Here is a 19,469-nt window from a genome sequence, read left to right as displayed (position 1 = left end):
GGCCCTCAGGGGTCCACAAACCACAGCTTGACTGTGCCAGCTTCTGAGAAACCTGACTCTAGTAAGAATAGCCGTTTTCACTACTGTGGGCCCTTGCTGTTACCTCATAGAGCTGCACGGGATGTCCACAACAGAGTTGATAGCTCAAACTGGTACCTCTCTCTGTCATTTCCACTAAACTTAGAGATAAATATTTAACAGTGAAAACAAACACACACACAAGCCCAACAGAAACAAACAAAGAAGCAAACAAAAACAACAACAACTGGAGAAGAATGGTTGTTTTTTACATTCTAAAACATTCAGTCATCTCCAATAGTCAAATTAATATGTTCTGGTGGAGAAAGCGGTGAAGACAAAGAGATTAGAATATGGCAGGAGATATAATAGAATTATCATGGATCAAATGAAGGACTAATTTAAGTCTTATTTATAGACTGTGGTAACATTCGGATTTCAATTCATCTTCTTTAAGCCTTTTACTCACTAATTCTTTGAAAGGAAGACTAAGAAAAGGATCCACTTGGCAACTTATTAGTTTTAAAATCTTTCTTCCTTACAGCTCTACTCACTATTGCTTCCGTAGTCTTTCGGAAACTTTTCGTCAGTTTATTGAAGAGACTTCAGTTGTCTCAACTCTTTTTATTTTAGCTCATTTATATACATCAGCCAGTTTCAAGACTTGATAAAGATGAACGCATTTAAGCATAGAGGCCTCATAAATGTTAGACAAAAAGCTTTTATTTTGACATGATGATGGAGGCGAATTAAAAGAATGACTGGTACCCCTCTGAAAACAAGAATGTAGCAATTTCTGACTGTAATTAATTTTGTATGGGGATTATAATGACTTACATTTACATACAACAAGGAATGCTAAAGAACTGATATGACAGAGTTGTGTGTGTGTATATTAGTGTGAAGATGTATATGTAATGTAATATTATAATGTGGCAGTCTATACTTTATCATTAAGATTGGTACAGTTTTTTCCATTGTCTTTACCACCCCTCTGATACCATCAAAGAAACAAATGCTAGCAACAAAATCAGTGGGCAAGCTACGCCCAACATGCACTTTTCCAGCCAAATGTGAGGTCTACTGGAATGGCAGATCCAGTTTTTTATACTACGTGTGATAATAGTTGGCTTTTCAGCACTAATCTCAAACTGCTTTGCAAGACAGATCATCAGTATTGTACCACAAACTGAAAATACAGAAGTAGAAGCAGAATCTGGGACTTTGCAAGGCTGAGCTACTGCCTCCTAAAACAGGCTTTCTCTGAGCATAAGTATGTTGGTTGTTTTTGTACTCTCAAGACACCTGAAAGTGAGGAAAAGATGCAATGCTGATTTCAGTATGCTCTAAGTTTTCGGAATTGAAAGATTTTTGGGACAGAAATCATGAAATGTCATTCATGAACAGGGGAAGTGCTGTGCACAGTAGATGTCACTTGAAGGAGACCTAAATTTATTTATTGATTGATTTGAGGAAATGTATGTCTACAGCATTTCAATTAAGCCAAAACAGAATGACAGTTCTCTTTTTCTTAATTTCTTTTAGAAATAAAGGACACCATTTCCTTCTGAAATATATGCTTTTTTTTTTTTTTAAGTGAAATCTGCTTAGGATTCACAATATGAAGCAATAATTTGGAGATCTCTTGCCCTGCTAGAAGCCATAATAAGATCATGAAGTCTCACCAAACTTGTATGTGAGCATCTGCGCCTTGACAAGCCCAAACTGTATCATAAAGAGACCTGAAGTCTGACTTAGTGTTGATTTTTTCTGCTTGATAGGCATTTCGAGTGGCTGACAATCCAGTGTTGGCTTGTTGAGCTTGATACAGCGTTACAGAAAGAAGGGCTGTATGGGTCCTGAAGAGCATCCTTAAGCTGTCTTTGCTAGCATTCACACAATTTATTAAGTACATAGTACAATTACTATGGGAACAATAGAAATACTGGCCAACAGCAAGCAAGGAAAGGACTGAAAGGCAGGAGACATGTTCTCTTCTTCACTGTGCTGCTAACCAGCTCTGTGACTGTTGGCCAAATCTATTATTTTCTCAAAGCCTGATTCTCCTGAAGTGATTGATGAATTCGTCCCATTGTGTCTGCACTAATCTCAATAAAAGTACTTCTTACCCCATTTTCTTGGACTTGGTCTGGATGACCTTGTAGGTCTTCTCCAACCTTGGTGTTTCTGTGATTTCTGTGATTCTGTGATTCTTTGATTGTGCATGTGTTTCAGAGCTGTGTCAATACAGAAGCTAAAGGCAGTTGTCTATAATGGATTAGAGTGACAAGGGTGCTGGAGAATAGACGTTTTCAGAAAAACACAACAGCAGCATGGAGCATTAGAATTTCTTCTGTTCACCTTTTGAGTGCTCATTGTTTTTAGCCTTGTCTTCCCAATTCAGAAGTTCAGCATGTAATGGAAATATAAAAACTTAGGAGGCAGGTTGCAGGACCAGAGTGTGGAGCAGAGCTGACCTTGAATAAGACATGCCAGATCTGCAGAGAGCATACAAATGTGCTACACTGTATAATATGCAGAAAGGTCTTGAGGTCTCTTCCTTCTCTTTAAACATCAAAGATGGGATAATGTGTTTTCATCCTTCAACATTAAACAGTCTGTTACAGCCCTGGCAAAGGCAAAGAATTGTCTCTGGAATCCGCTGCCACAGGAGGTCACGAGGTCAAATAGAATGGATGGGTTTAAAAAAGGAGAGGAATAATTTTGTGATCAGTAATAAAATGTGTAGCTACACATGCTAAAATAATGATAGGGCCATAACCTGAATACAGTGAGAGTCGGGAAGGAATTCCCCTTTACACAACATGGAAACGCTGTTCATGTGAGCTGCTGGATTTGAGGGGTGAAGAGGCAGAGTCACCATGCCTGGGGAGAGCAAATGAATAAGCTGTAATAGAGAAGATCACTTCAAATTTCTGAGAATATTGGTCTCAAAGTGGGATAGCACAAAATAAGAGATTGTAATAAAGTTTTGGGGATCTAAAACTTTTTAATAAGAGCTGGGGAACATTTCACAAGAATGGGGTGAACACTGGACTCCTTTTTGAGGATTTACAATAACCTTGAAATGTTTACTGTTGTTTCTAGATGCTTATTAGAAACTGGAAGGTGGAAGTGAAACCTTGGGTTTACTAGTTTTATGAGAGTTTGACTTACCTATGTCATAACCAAGGAAGAGAAGCATGGAAAGTTTATTCTTTCAGAAGAGAACCAAGATTGAGCTAAGGTGAAACTGAAACATGGAACTGGTGCTGTAGGAGAGTCATCAGCAAATGGTGTGGCTGTTCAGTTTTGCAGAGCCATGAACCAGCATACTAAACAAGCAGAGATGACCTCATTGGGCACATTGTTGAGTGTGGCCAGGAGTGCTTTGCTGCTGGTGGCAAGGTGGTGACTGTGGGATGGGAGCAGACAGAGTTGACCTGGTGTTCCAAGCCACACACTGCAAGTGAAGCTTTACCTCTGCTTCTTTTCCAGACTTGCTGACACCAACTCTAGCTGCTTCATGCGTTGACATAACAGTGATTACATCTTCTCTTTGTGTTCCAGTCAGTACTTCTCCTATCCAATGGGATCCAGTACTAGATACTTTATCAATGTAATAGTGTTACTATACACTTTAAGACCTTACTTTCTTGGAGGGCTGACTACAAGAGCTGTAACATTCTGTAATTGTTTAGCACACCTGTTTCCAAATACCTCAGTGTGAAACTATTTGTTTTTTCCTGTGAGAAGACTATAGTACTAGTTCTGTTAAGTCTTTGACACGTCGCCAAAAAATACACCATTCATTTAAACTTGAGCATTAAAGGCTCTATTCACACACACAAGAAAGGATTTTTCACACTTTTCCAGTAGATTTTTAAATGGAAATGAGAGTGAATTAAAATTTCACCTAGTCCAGCATTGCAATTGGTACTTATGTGATGATGAATGTGCAGAAGATGGAAATAAATGAATACTATGTGTTTGATATTACAATATTTCTATATAGCTTTAGAAAAACTGACATGGACATGAGGATAAGACCGTGGCTTTACGTCTCTACCTACTAAATTAAATTTTAGAGATAAATTTACTCGAACCACAGCAGTGGCTTTCTGTTGAAATGATCACACAATGTAATATCCTCCAGTTACAAAGAAGGTTGGACTCTAGTGATTATGGAGCAGCACCAGTGTTTCTACTAAGTGCTAAGCTTGCTGTTCATCTAGCAGTGTCTTCCTTTCGCATACCAGAGTTGCCTCAGAAAAATTTAATGATAAATGAGATTGTCCTTATATACATATTTTTTTTAGATCCTCCCATGCAAAAGATTTCACTTACACATAAGGTGGCTATTAGTAGTAGCAACACTCATAAAGTTATCCAGCCTTTTCCATATTCAATCATGCTGCTTTGTTTTATCACCTCCTGATGTAACAGAAGAAAAACTGTATCTGAAAGGATTTCAGTTACATTTTCCTCATGCTGGTGACCCAAGGACACAAAAGGGTTTAAATACCTGCCTATATTTCCTTTGGCATGAAGAAAAATGTGAGATAATTGGCTACCAGTATTGCTTAATTGCAGGAGTTATTAGTGCAACAGAAGCTAAGCCAGGTTGCATTCGAAATGTGCTTGTTAAACACGTGTATTTCTTCTGGCTGAGAGGATGACTACATATATATGATGCATATTTATATGTGCCCTGAAGCTTGTCCTCTCCTACAGGGGAGAGTGTCTTGTAAGCCGTTGTAAACATAGTTACTTCACCCTGGGGGAAGTAGTATTTCCCCTATGTTCAGTAAACATATTGATATTTCAGTCACCTCTTGAAGACATCAAAGGTAAAAGGAAGGAGGGACTGCAGATCTTCTGTCTTCTTACAGCATAGGCACTCTGCCATTAGATGCATAAAGAGCACAACATATATAGCATCAATTGAGGTGACTTTTTTTTTAGGTTTAGAGCAGTCAGGAAAAAAAAAGAGAGAGAGAGGATGAACAAACATAAAACCTCTTTGGAAAAGTGTGGAGTATGTATCTCCTTTGCAGTCCATCTTGAGCTTTAAGAATAAAATGGCTTCCCAATTGATTAGAAGTACACTGCATTATATACAAATGAGAAGAGGGGTCACAATCTGACAGTTACATACATCTTTCTCTATGCGTAAGAAGAATCAGCTCAGGTTACGATAATGAAATGCAGTTGAATAGTTTGCCCTGATCCGTATAGCGAACAAATTTTTAGAATGATCGTAATAAATATGTGCTAGCAACTAGATTTCATCCTCAGGTATTAAAAAAATTCAGTACACTCCTACACTCTCAAACACTGCATAGCCTCCCTTAGGATTATGACCGTACCCCAAAATTTAGCTTATCCTCAGTATAGCTTGAAAGCAGTGTAATTTGTTTGGGTTATAAAGAAAACCATGTAGAATTTAAATTGAATCTAGCCAATGCAAAGTAGAGCTTTAAGGGAGTTGAGAATGTATTTTGCATTTCTGTCTGTGGGGTTTTAGCTCAGATGATCAGTACATTAAAAATATCTTCATTGATAACAAGGTCATATCTTTTATAAGAAATTAGAGGGATGATCACAGACTTGTATAACATATTGCGCCTAGAGTTTTTTTATGATACAAGAAGTTGGGGGAAGGGCAGGTTTGAGACATTGTGCAATTATTTTCTTGACTAACTAAGAAAGAGTCAACTTCACGGAGTAACGAAATTCAGGGGACTTGGGGCAAGGTTTCCAAGAAAGCCCAGCAGTACTAGCACAGCCTGTTTTGAATGGGCTCACTGAACACAGCTGTGGGATGCAGCATTTTTTCAGCACTAATTCTTCCTTTTCCATTTTTACACCCAGGAGAGACTCAGATACTAATAGAAAGTGCATACATTAGGCTCAATGCACGTATTCACTCTGTTCTGCCACATTTTTTTAACCCATCTTACAATATCATGAGGTTAGAAAACACAAACCCATTCCAAATCAAATGCATTTCAAATACAAACCCATTCCAAATAGCATGCATTTCACAGCAGTATTTTCCAGGAGCAGTCCAAACAAATCTCCAGTAGGATGGAAACCATTTAGCAGTGATTAAAGCCAGATTGCATTCTGCAAAAGGGTCCTGTGGCTGCTTCTACAGTGAGAAAGGAAGAGGAAGGCAGAAATCTCTTCTTTATTAGACATATCATGGTACAAAACTAAAAATGTTGCTGGAGATATTTTCTGATCCTCTGTTATGCATTCCTCTGTTTTCTAAATCAGTGCAAAAACTGCAACTGGAAAGAATGCAGTTTCCTAAACAAGGAAACAAAACTTTAGATCTTTTATTTGGAAAAAGTAAAAAAAAAAAAAAGAGAGAAGAAGAAATAAGACTTTTGAACGATTTTGGCATGAAGGTGATGAAAGCTGAAGTCATTTGTTTAGCCCTAGAACAGGTATGGTACTGCTCCAAGAACGTACTTCACTTCTCAGCTGCAAGGACCACCTGTAGGGATTAAAGGGCACTTCAGGACCCTGGTCCGTTAGTCATTGGCATCCCTACTGAGAGTTCCTATATGGGTACCAGTCAGTGCCAGTCAAACTAGCAGCTTCTATGATGTGGACAGACATCCAACAGGGACTTGACTGAGTTAATCTTGCTTTAATAAAATTCTTCTGGTATATAAAATTCTACTAAAAACTCACAGTGCACTGTGAGTCCTGATATGTCTATGGAGAAATGAATGCTAGCACAATAGGAAAAAAGCTGCGCTTTGTGGAAAATCTATCCATCTTAGGATCAAATTATTTGCCGTATAACTATATGAGATAAAACACATACACATGCAATGTGCATTTACATGGAAACTGATTATTTTTTATGTGAGGAAAGTCATCCTGTCATTAGCAAATGATGATGAAGTAGAAGACAGAAGAGAAACTCAAACAATTAGTAGTGCAAATGAGATGAAGGGGATTCTTCTCAAACTCTAAAACCATCAACATGTGCTCAGCAATATGGACTCTGCTTGTCAAAATGGCATTTCATTCTCAGAAAATGCTCTCCTTTTCGGTGACACATCATTCAAAACTATTCTGGCATTCTACCAAGTAGAATAGCCAGTAATTGTAAATAATAGCAGTCGTCATTTTCAGGTTCACCTTCTTTAATAAGCAATCATTCCTGTGTCTTGATGTAATTTACGTGTGCATTATTCTATTCAGTAGAGAAACTGAGGCATACCAGTTGTTGTTCCCAGGGGGCAAAACTCAAGGAACAGAATCAGGGTGTAATACTAATCCCACTTTGTAATTTTCTTTGAAAAGCATTGATTAAAGTGAGACAATGAGATTTGGGCATTTTGCTGCGACAACACAGAATTGCTTCAAATTCCATTGTCCTGAGTGGATGCTGCACAACTTCAATCCCATCACCAAATTTAGCCCTACTGTGAGCTTATGCAACTCCCACAGAAGTCACTGGGAGTTATGGCTGGGCTACACCAGGCCTAGACTTGGCACGGAGAAAGCATTTCTCATGAAAATGAAGCGAACCGATTTTGAGCGAATGCTAAAAATTCCTGGCAAACTTGTGTTTCTCTCCTCCTGCCAAGCATCATCAACATTATTTTTTTGGGTGGATTCAAATCTCTGAGAGCAGAGTTTTCCATTACACATTCCTAATTGTTAAAAATCGGGCCTGTTATAGTACTTGAGAACTGATGTGTTTGGTTGTACTTGTTACCATAACACCACGGTGAAATACTGCTTCTCTCTCAGCTGGTTCAGCCACAGCATACAGTAGCAGCCGACCTAGCAATGTCAAGGCATTAGAAGAAGGCAAAGCAATCCATAGTCAACAGAATGAATGGAACAATTCACACTGTTGTACATAGATATAGAGGTTAAACCCAAACACATGAAAAAGTGATGCTGGAAGCACTTGGGAACAGCTGGGCCAGATGAATAACTCAATTGGATGCCATGAGGAACAAATTAAACAACTGACTGGAGACCAGGCTGCTCCTGTGACAGACACTTTAATCAGGAAGTCAAAAGCTGATTGACAAGATGAAAAGCTGGATGACATGAAAAATGGAAACAGAAGGAACAACACAAGAAAAGGGCACCCTGGGTCAGCATGCTGACAAAAATAATCAAGTACGACAGGCCATAATCCAATCTTTGAATGTTTGGCATGGTGCTAGTTATGAGAGTATGCAGCCAAGAGGAAAGAAAACTATTATTAAGTGAAGGAAATTATCTGCCTTTCTACAGCTCGCGCGTATGTGTTCATGAGAGATTCTCTTTCCACCCACAATACGTTACAGATATATACTAGGAATAACTTATGTTAAATAATCTGAAATAAAATCAAAATAAATCGTTTGCTTAGAAATAAAATAGTTTTGTACCAATATTAAAATAAGTCAATGCTTTTCAAAAACCTACAGCTAAAGGGTTGACACTGAGTAGGCGTGAAAAGAAGACAATCAAAGTATAAGGGCTTTTATGGGCTTGCATTTTGGGGGTTTTTGTTTGTTTGTTTGTTTTTCTTTTGTTTTTAAGAACTGAATGTAAAGCTCCCTCTTTCAACTTTTCTGCAGGAATATGCTTTGGCTGAGCCTTGAGACTGTCTGTAGCTGGTGCTGTATCTACAAAATGGAAGGAAATTTGAAATGCCCCAATTTTGTACATTTCAGATGTTCTGCACATGCAGTTCAGTTACATGCTCCAGCATAGAGGGGTCACTGTGATAACTGAAGGTATAATTTAGCTTTCATTGGCTCAGCACCTAGTTTGTTAGAAGATAAGCATCCTGAAGTGCCTATCCTGAGTTCATAATTTGATACCTAAAATCATAGCTGCTTTTTCCAGAATTTCTGAATTGATTATGGCAAGGAGCAGTTTCCAGGTGTTGGTACTTCTGGAAATCAAGACCTTGGTAACCTCGTTTTGCTCCCTCCCCCATCTGTAGAAGGTTTGAGCTCTGTGTTTCAGGAACCATATGAAATGAAATTCTGCTGTAAACATATCCAGACATGTTTAGACAGGCATGAAAAGAGTATTTGGTGACAATTCCAGCATGTCCTCTTCCAAAACCAGCATGGAGTGAGTTTCCATGGGAAGATGTTGGATCTTGAACTAGCATCAGAAATTGGGAAGCAGCTGTAGGATTACGTGGGCTTGGCGAGCAGAACTTGTGTACATCGAGTGCTCATATATATTATTGTACAGAAACATTTGTGTATGTTGGCATATGAAGAAGTATTAGCCACAGCAGGACATGCCTTGCTAGCATCATTTATTGCCGTTTCAACTTCTTGTCTTTTGTCAAAAGGGCATAATAAATTGCCTCCTCACCAAGCTGATGACATAGCTTTTTGTTAGTGAAGTACATCTCCCTCTTTTAAAGAATAGCATTAAAGTAAAACTCTCCATCTCAGGCTGAATTTGGGGCACTTTCTGCTAGAAAGATAATTATCAGTTAAAAACAAAACAAACAAAACACCACTACCAAAGATTGGTAAATGGTAAAATCTAGCTTAGGCATACCACTTCATTTTCCAATCTGCTTCCCATTTTCTTGCTTGTTTTTGTCTGGAATTTTTGTAACTCTTCTCCAGCTTTCTGCTTCTCTATTTTTCCTTTATTTCCCTCTTTCTGCACTTCTGTTCCAGTGACAGCGTGGACCCAGGACATGGTTTCATCAGTTCCCCATTTGTTTTCCTAAACAACAGCAACAGTCACCAGAATGACAAATCTGCTAATACTAAGCTGTGGCAAGGTTGTTGTTTATTGCAAATAGAGTTGTAAAACTTCCTGGAAGTTCCAATACTGCAATTGGAAGAGAAAAACTGGTGTTCCAGAGTGCGTGGTTGGTTAAATGCTTCTATTTCTTCCTTTAGCTTGGTCTGCTCTTGCCATCTTACTTGGCTTTGTGATGTCTTTCTCTAAGGCTTCTTATTCTTTTTTTGTGTACCGTGTTGCACGGGCAGGACATGTTGTGCTCTCCTCTGGAACTCTGTATTTGTTCTTTTCTTGTTTTGCTGTTCTCTTACTCAGAGATAAAGGTCAGCCTGACAGGAAGCATGGTATATGCTTGCTGCTGATGTAGGTAGAACTTACGATAAGTGAGCTTTGTTCTTGGTTTAAATTCTGGTACACAGATGTTTCTGCTTTAAGGAGTCCCACAGTACTTGAGACAAGTTGTTTTCCTTTCCACACGAAGAAATCAAAGAAATTCCCATGTGTATGGGGCTGGAATAAGTTGCTTGTCCCTAGATGTAGATGTCACAGCACGTGGCCATCGTGTAGGAGAAAGGACTGTGCTATGTTGTGCTATATCTGCCCCGAGTTGAAGGTGAGCAAGGTGAAAGAAGAGTAGAAGGCTCTTGGAAGCAGGGTTTCTCAGCCTGTAACTTATTTTCTCTTGTGATAAACACAGAAAATCTCTGAACAAAAAGAACATTAAATTATTTTGGCCAAAGGCCTAGTGGTTATATGTTATAATTAAAAAAAAACCTCATTGGCTGAATAGGGGGCAGAATGTCAAACTCTCATTTCATATCCTTTCAGAGTTATGAGTCCTTTAGAGTAAAACAGCATGAAATTTGCTTTAAAAAATGTGTATTATACATGTGTGTGTGTGCACATGCATGTATGAATGTGTGCTTGAGATATAAAATATAAAATGTTTGAAAAAGGTTTGAAATTCTTTTCTGAAGATGCACATAGGGCTTATTCACAAGAAAGAAGGGCTCCAGACTATGATGAGTTCAGATTAGGTCAGACAGCTGTTTTTCCCCCATTAAAAAATGTTCTTTTTTATGGGTGCCACGATCCAGAATTTTTCATTTATGAATAGTTTTATTAAACGAAAGGGAATAATTGCTAGGTGATATTTTAAAGCGGTTTCGAAAAGAAGAGGAAAGTTTTTATTATATCTCAGCTAATAATATATTTACTAAAATGCATGCTTCACATGTTTTTTAAAATAAGATGTGTAAATGGATGTGGGTCCAAGGACAATTCAAGCTCTAGTCCAAAATCAAAATCCCTGCAGGAAAAGGGCCAGAGAAGTGACCTGGGAGCCAGGAAACAAACCAGTGCTGAAAGGACACAGAATCTGTGCCCAGCTCAGCTTGTCACTGAGCTTGTGACCAGCAGCACTGCCAGCATGCCACAGGTGTTCACACAATGAGAAGGTGAAAATATGACCACCAGGGACGTGATGAAGTGTCAGAGCAGCACAGTCCTGCACATCTTTCCTTTGATTTGCAGGTGTTAGGGGCAGAATCACCAAGTCTAGCTCTGCTGAGGTGTAACGACAAAAGTTTAGAAGATCAACATCTGCTGAAGTGAAAAAAGAATGTTATCCTCTGAGAGTAGAGATAAGGTTTAGTATTTTAAGATTTTTTTTACATTTCAAAAGATAAGTCAGGTTCAGTAGTAAGAGTTAAGCAATGGACATAAAACTTCTAGGAGCTGTTAAAAGCTGAAGTTTTATATAACCATGCATAATTACAGAAGATGTCTCTCTCTCTCTCTCTCCCCCTCCCTCTCTCTGTCTATCTATAGATCTTTATTAGCATTAGGCAGTGTTGTTAACATTGACCATGAAGGATGTAGGCAGACATATGTTTTTCCGCCCAACAAAACACAGCCGCCTCTTTGTCAGATCGCATTCACAGCAGGGCTGGTTCAGAGCTCTCACGAAGCTCAGACATGAAATAGAACGGTGCGTGCTAGCACAACCAAGGGAAATATGGGTAGCCATTGCCCAAACTGCAGTTTATTCAAGGTATCATTTTTACAGGTTTGTGAAAGAAGTTACACTGCCTGTTTGAAGATATCTAGTGACCAGACACCCAGAAGTTTTGAGGTTTCACAGTTGCTACCAAAGTCCAGTCCTTGCTTCCGGCTTTGGTTCTCTGGTCTAGATACTCCAGGCAGGAGCACCCACTACTACTTTCCTTATGAGAATAGGCACTGCACCAGCTGGACTGGGTGCCTGCTGTGTATACCTCAAACCATTATCAACTTCTAACCCAGACATTCTAGAACTTCCAAAAGATGCCAACTTTCTGATACAGGCTCCCTTTAGCCAGAATAAAGTAGGTACAAGAAAGCAAAACCTGAATAAAACTCATTTGCATGGCTTATTGACACAGATAATACAAGATATATACCCATGAATATGCTTCACCACTTCTGGCCCTGCAACATGACGAGATTTTCTTTAGGATAGCATTACCAGAGTGCCTCCATTCTCTATAGCAATGCAATATTTGCCCACTGAGGGACCTTGCATTTCTTTTTGCATTCTTAATTTGAAGGTTTGCTTTTACTCCGTTAAGTGTTTTGTTCATCTCGCCTGGCCTTTGGTATTTATTTTAAAGCTGTACTCACCACTGTATATCTTTGTTCTGCTCTTGTTAGTTATCACAAATGTGTAACAGCTAGTCCACTATCTAAAGGTTTCTCCCTGTTGTCAATCAGTTCCCAGCTTACACATGCATATAAGTCCATGGTAGGTCAAAGGCTGGATATCTTTCAGACTGACAACCTCATAATATCAACCATGATTCATAAGCTGCATGGTTACAGATACCCCTCCCTAAAACACTGCAACCACTATGAAATAATTTTGAAACTCCTAGCAACGTTATCACTTCAGTTTTCCTCTGAACTCACCCATCTGCTTATTAGCTAGACACAGATCTGCCTTACTTGAGAAATAAAGAAAAGAAGGAAGAATGGTCCAGGATTTAGGATGCTGCTTGACTTGAAAGACTGGGCTTCAGCAGGTCATTTTGAGTTGGATGCAGAAAAGAATTCGGGCAACACAGAATCCGACTCTTATTTAATGATATTTAATCTGCAGTTCTGCATTAGACTCCCATGCAGCACTATAAGCTATGTGAGGAGAGTTAGATGTTTGAGGATGGGAAACAGAAATGTCAGCTCAAGGGCAAGGCTATCCAGCAGTACCACTGAGCAGGGGCCATTGGGATGTGGACAATGGCTGACTGCAGCAAGCTCCATCCCTCCTTGACCTGAAGGCACTAGGCACTAAACACACTCCAGCTCTAGCCACTAGGATGCAGTGGACTACAGGGCTTGAAATTCTCCCATCACAAGTCTTTCACTTGGGCTGGAATAATTAAACATTAATTGACCAGAGAAAGTGAGAGTGAGAGAATAATAAATTCTCAGTCCAGTAATTTTGGCACCTCCTGATGAACAGGTTAGAGGAAGAAATCTGGGTCCCAGTCCCACTGTAATGGCTATTTCTCTTTATTACATGTGCACATACAATATACTGAAACAATATGGTATAACTGAATGATACAGCATTGAATAGCTATTAGAGCAATGATAAAACCTAGTTCTACCCCTAGGGGAAAGCTCTAATCACAAGGCAGTGGAGTCATACTTATTTTCTCACTTGTACTCTCTCTGGCTCAATGAATACTCCATTAGTCCAAGCACAGTGGAACCACTTCAAAAGAGATTTGCAAAAGCCCTCCTTGTGTATATAACATGGTCTTGTGTTTAGAGAATGTACAATGGGAAATGTGGGTTCAAATCTTCCCAAACAGAGAGTACAATTAAATCTTAGCCTAAAGAGTCTTGGTGAATACTCTTAACCGATGTTACAGTGTGTTTGGGGAAGAGGTCAGGGCAAGTTTTCTTCTGGATCTTCTGTGGGCAATATGTGGAAAGGCCAGTTCCCGGAGGAGTGCCCCAAAACCACATACCAATTCAGTGCTCCACAGGCAGGAAATGGAAGTCTCCTTCAGTCTCGTGGTGGGCCTATTTATGTGGCACTGTGAAAATCTGGGAAGTCCTGGGAAAATCCAAAACAATCTTTTAGATAAGTTGCTGGGAGTAATACAGGCATTCTCTGTACTTTAAACTATGAAAGGACTAGTAGCCAAGGGGGGATTTTGTGGATAGGGACTTCATCATTCAGAGTCAATGAGGCAAGTATTCAGCAGCTAAATCCTGTTGAAAGTCTGCCATTCTGCCATGGTTAGACATTAATTTACCAAACAACTAGTGGCTTTAACAAATTGCCACCATTCACCTGTTTGCTTTTACCCTTTGCCAGTATTGCTACCCTCATTACTTTCTGTGAGCACTTTTTAATCTGAAAGAGAAAATTCATCTTATAGAGCTTAAAATGGTTTCACATAGTGCAACTCAGACTAAGTGCCACAGGAGTTGAGTTGTGAAAAACCAGTCAGTCAGTAGCAACTTTGGGATCTGGTGTGTTTGAGAGGTGCTGGAATATTGTACTACAACACATCCGAATTAAGAAGACACTGACTGTCTAGAACCTTACTGTACTTCATTTTCAAAACAGTATCATATACCTTTGTTATTTCCTTTACTTTTTGCAGATATGTAAAATAAATGCATTGAGACTCTGACAGCATTAACAGAGACTTTTTTTATTGGGAACAACATTGTGTTTTGTGGAGGCCTTTTTCCTCCATATAGAACAGTTACAACACAGGCATCAGTAGGACAAGCTTTCCCCACTTAGATTTCTACTGTGAGTCAGAGGTTTAGTGTAGCAATCCCTCCTGAGATGCTAAAAACAGTTCAGTATACTGCTGCTTCTATGAAGATGTCTGTTTACAGCCAGCTGAGCTGTGGATGAGTATCCACCAAGACAAGAAACAAGGGAGATGCTTGTTTCTGGTGGGCTCCCAAGAACCACCAAATGATTGAGAGCTGCAGTCACTTTGAACTGCTTCAAGTGAAGTTTCCTAGCCCAGCTGTTCTGGAAGAACTACTCTTGTGAATGAGTGGTGCTAGAACATGCTTGGCTATTCCAGAATAATGAGTCAACCTGCAATATCTTTAAATATAATAATAAATCTAAATAAATCTAAATATAGCAGGGTAGATGAGTGGTCCCAACAGCCCCATGAAATCAAGGTCCTAAGTGAAAAATAAAACCAAATCTCTCTCTTACTTTGAATAGGCACAGTCTAATTAAAATCAAGAAGCATGTGGTAAGTGATTTCAATGAAGGACCTGGTAGTTTGTATGTATTATGGATTAACAGTAGCAAAAATTCTGGCTGATACAAAATGCTTACAGAAAATGTTACTGTTTTAGAGTTCTGCATTATTTTAGGTATTTGCTGAGATTATTCAACAGTCTTTCAATGCTAACCGGGACTAGCTGAAACATATGGCACAAGGGTGAGATAAGAAATGCTTCGAAGGTAATATGAATGCTAGCTTAATGAGCTGCCTTTGTTTCTATAACTGCAACTTTCCTGTATGAAGGACTGCCTCATTCATCTCTGCTTACAGTAGCTCAGTGGGGAGACTTGTATTTGTGCAAGCCCAAAATTTCAGAAATTGTTTCTGCTTTTGGTGTTCCAGCTTGAGATACACTGGGTCTGATTTTGAAGAAGCTGAGACACTCATCAGTACCTGCTATCCTGTATGAGCAGTAGGTGCTGAGAACCTCAAGAGGCAATAGATGCTTGAGCACTTACCTCCATACATGTCTCTTATCAAACTACAGTATTGCAAATCTGCTGTAACTACTGAGAATTTTGCAACAATCAGACAATTTAGCTTAATGAAATCAGGCCCAAATTCTATTTTACTTTTCTGTCCAAGGTGTTATGAACATGTAAGGAAGATGCAACTGCTTTGATGCTTGTTCTGAAGACAAATTTCTCATTGCAACAGACTCACCATTTAACTAGGTCAGAGAAAAAGAACAGTACAGAGTTTAGGAGAATGAATATCAAATCTAAATTACAGAGGCAGAGAATGTGAGAGGAGAAAGGAAGTGGCCTGAAGTGAAGTTCTGGCCAGGACAGCTTAAGCTAATAGCCCTTTTCTTATGAAAAAATACCAGAGGACTCATAATTACCATTGCTGGAAGGACAATGACATGAGGAAGTGTTCATAATCATGGAATCATAGAATCATAGAATCATAGAATCATAGAATCATAGAATCATAGAATGGCTTGGGATGGAAAGGGTCTTTAAGATCATCTGCTTTCAGACCCCTGCTATAGGCAGGGACACCTCCCCCTAGACCAGGTTGCTCAAAGCCCCATCCAGCCTGACCTTGAATGCTTCCAAGGAGGATGTATTCACAACCTCACTGGGTAATCTGTTCCAGTGTCTTACCACTCTCACAGGTGTAAACTTACACCTTTTCCCAATCAAGGTATACCCATTCCTCCTTGAGCTGTGTGAGGGCAGTGGTTCAGCACTGACTCAGGAGTTATGGCATCAGTCAGCACTCAGGGCTCTATACGCCAACTGGCAGACAGTTCTCTCTCACTTCAAGCTGTAAACAAGAAATATGCGTTACCGTGCTTGAAAAGATCTTGCAGAAAATCACAGGTAGTGCAGCAGCCATTGGGAATGCAGGTTATCCACAGGATGTGGAACACCAGCTCTGTGGGGCAAAGGTGGCAGGACAGATACTGTATCTGAGAAAAGCGTCCATGGAATATATACCTCCATTGGTAATTGTCTCACTCTGAATTTGTGACATTTTCATGACATTAGAAATATATCAGAAGTGGAAGACTGGACTGGTAAATGTTTTGATTTTTCATCTGGGCCAGAGAAGCTCTGCTGCCTAGGCTTCCAGAAGAAAATAACCTAATGCCAAAGTTTTGGCTCAAGAAGTTGCCACTTGTCAACACAGTCAGTTGCTGTATGCCTGTGAAGGATTATTTATGAAAACATCAGTTAAGCAGTTTTAGGACAGCCTAAAAGTTACTTTAGAAGTTCAAGGAGCTTTCTGAACTTGAGAAGCTATACAAGGCTTTTTTTTCTTCTCTTTATAACGTAATTTTGGCAATTGATAAGTTCATCAGATAGCGTGGTCTCTTATAGACATTCTTAAACATTTTCTGAGTGAATCACCCCGACCAGACAAAAATGAACAAGCCACTTCCTCCCACAGAAGTTGCTTACATTAAAAAGAAACATTAGGAAAGTATTTAAGGTATTTTTAGCTGCCTTTTCATGCAGCTTAGAAGCTAGAAAGAAGGAGCACTGTGGTCTAGCTATATAATGCTAGGAGCTGATGTATAGCCATGCAGCTGCAAGTAGGCGGAGGTGGCCAAGCTCCTCAGGCAGGCCTCATCTCTAGTTATTTACCAGCAAAGTAGTTTCCAGTCAGTGAGGCGGGAAGCATGAGCACACTGCAGTGGGGGCACAGGGCTGGACCCAGCCTGACCCATTGTGCCTCCACCCAGCATGAACATGGGTCTCACCCATGGCTCCCAGAGGAGAAATGGAGTGCCAACTTGCCCCAGCAGCTTTGGAGAGTGTCAGTGGGTGCGTTTGGTCATGAGCTGTTGCGGCAGACCGCAGATGTGGAAGGAGTGGAAAGGAAGTAACAAGCAGCCAAGGGAGAGGGACTGACGTGCGAAAATCAAACCCTATAGCCTGAATAAGGATATAGAGCAGGTATGTTTATTACCAATGCACATACAATAGCCCTGGTGCAAGGGGGATATCTGCCCCTAACTTGCACACCGTAGAGCAAAAGCTTGGTACAGATATAGGCCAAACTCATACATAATCAATGATTTTCCCAGAATTCACATACATATTCATTATATTTCTGATAACCCCTTAGCATACAGTCCTTCCCCCTTGTGCGTGTGTTGTGAGCAGTGGGGGTCTGCTCCTGGTGGTCGTGGGATGAAGGCTCATCGTCTTCCTCGTGAAGGCTCATAGTCTTCCCCACTGTAAACTTCTGACCCTGCAGGAGGGGTAGCCACCGATCAAGCTCTAACTTGCCTTGTGGACATCTTATCACTTACTTATCAAATGTCCTTGAGCTGTTCTCTAAACTTCTATCTTTGTCCTCCACCCCCACACTGTTGTAATCCCAGCTTGTTGCAATCCTTATCCTTTTAGCAGCCTCTGAACGTTTGCTTCTCTAAACCATCTTTTAATCTTCAGGACAATGCAATAGATGTGGCATCTTCAGAACCTGTGAGGAAGGGCAAATCGCTGGAACAAGCCAGTCATGCTTTTTTTTTCCAAGTGAGGCCTAGCTACAGATCACTCCTGTGCAGGTAATTTGAGCTCTGGAAGGTTAGCTGTAGCAAAATCATGTTTTAATATCAATTTACAGAAGTGATCTGAATATATGCACAGTGAAGAAAAGTTGTCAAGAGATCCTAGAATACATTCCAAAGCCAAGAAACTGACTTTACGCATTTATCTGAATTCAACTATCCAAATCCATATCTTCCCCACTACATTCTCTCTATACTAAAACAACTGAAAATACCGGAAAGGAGAAAAGGCCCATCAGAAACTGAAAATGGGTATTATAATAGTAAACATACTTACTGATATTGGAACTGACTTATATGTCCCATAAAGAGACTCATAAGATAGTTTTTCCAACTTCCAGCAGAGTAGCCATGACATCCCTTTTTCAAGATGGTGAGATCTTACTGTATTGTTTCACACTTCTGCATATAGTGGAAAGTGCATAAAATTGTAAGCTAGTTTCAAGTTAGTTTCTCATGAGCTGGGAGAAAATTCAAAGTGATACCGATAGCTCATGCAAAATGTATTAGTCTTTTGTTGTTATTGTTGTTTTTAAATCTTATGAGTTTCAAGATCAACTCTCTAAGTTGGAGGAGGCTAAGGTTGTCTTTTTTGAATGCATAACAGTACTTACAGAAGATGTGTGTTTGCTTCTCTATTCTTCTCAAAGGCAGTACTTCTAGCAGCCTGACATTTAATCCACCCACATCAGATGTTCCTGAGAGTATTGTCATGGTTGCTATTTAAGCTTCCTAGAACGGTCCAAGGGATTTTGATTCAAACAAATCTTGCAAGAAATATTACCATATATTAATTCTCCAACATCCTGCACTGTGAGATGAGAAGTACTTCAGGGTCTTCTCACCATCTTAGCTTCTGAGCTCTGTTAGGATGACACCATCTGGGGGTAAAGTGCTCAAATACATCTGCCCTATTTCTTATGAACAAATATTATAGGGACTACTGCTCTGTGAGATTCATTCCATTTTCCATGCAGCATCTGAAACACTGAAATGAAGCTTGAAACACTGAGTTTCGTAATAGATCATCTAAGGTAGGCAAAAAACTATCCCATCCAGAACATGCAACTGCAGTCTTCTTTTATTCAAATCTTCTCTTTTTCAAATTAAAAAAGCCATTAAAAAAAAAACAAAAACAAAAACAAAAAACTGCTTCTCATTCAAAAATGAATGAAGGATGAAAGCTATTGAAGGACCTACTGCAAGTTGTATACAGAGATATTTTCTGGGCTTTTCTACTGGCAGTGATCTTTGTTGAAGGAAAAGATGGTCTAGTGGTCGCTTTTATGTTCAAACAACAACCTTGTTATTGTAAACTCTGATGATGAAGTTATAGGAGTTGATAGATCAACAACTTT

Source organism: Lagopus leucura, unplaced genomic scaffold (assembly GCF_019238085.1).
Source record: "Lagopus leucura isolate 7727_CA_CO unplaced genomic scaffold, USGS_WTPT01 Super-Scaffold_100159, whole genome shotgun sequence".
Classification (NCBI taxonomy): Eukaryota; Metazoa; Chordata; class Aves; order Galliformes; family Phasianidae; genus Lagopus; species Lagopus leucura.
This window is presented reverse-complemented; position numbering follows the sequence as displayed.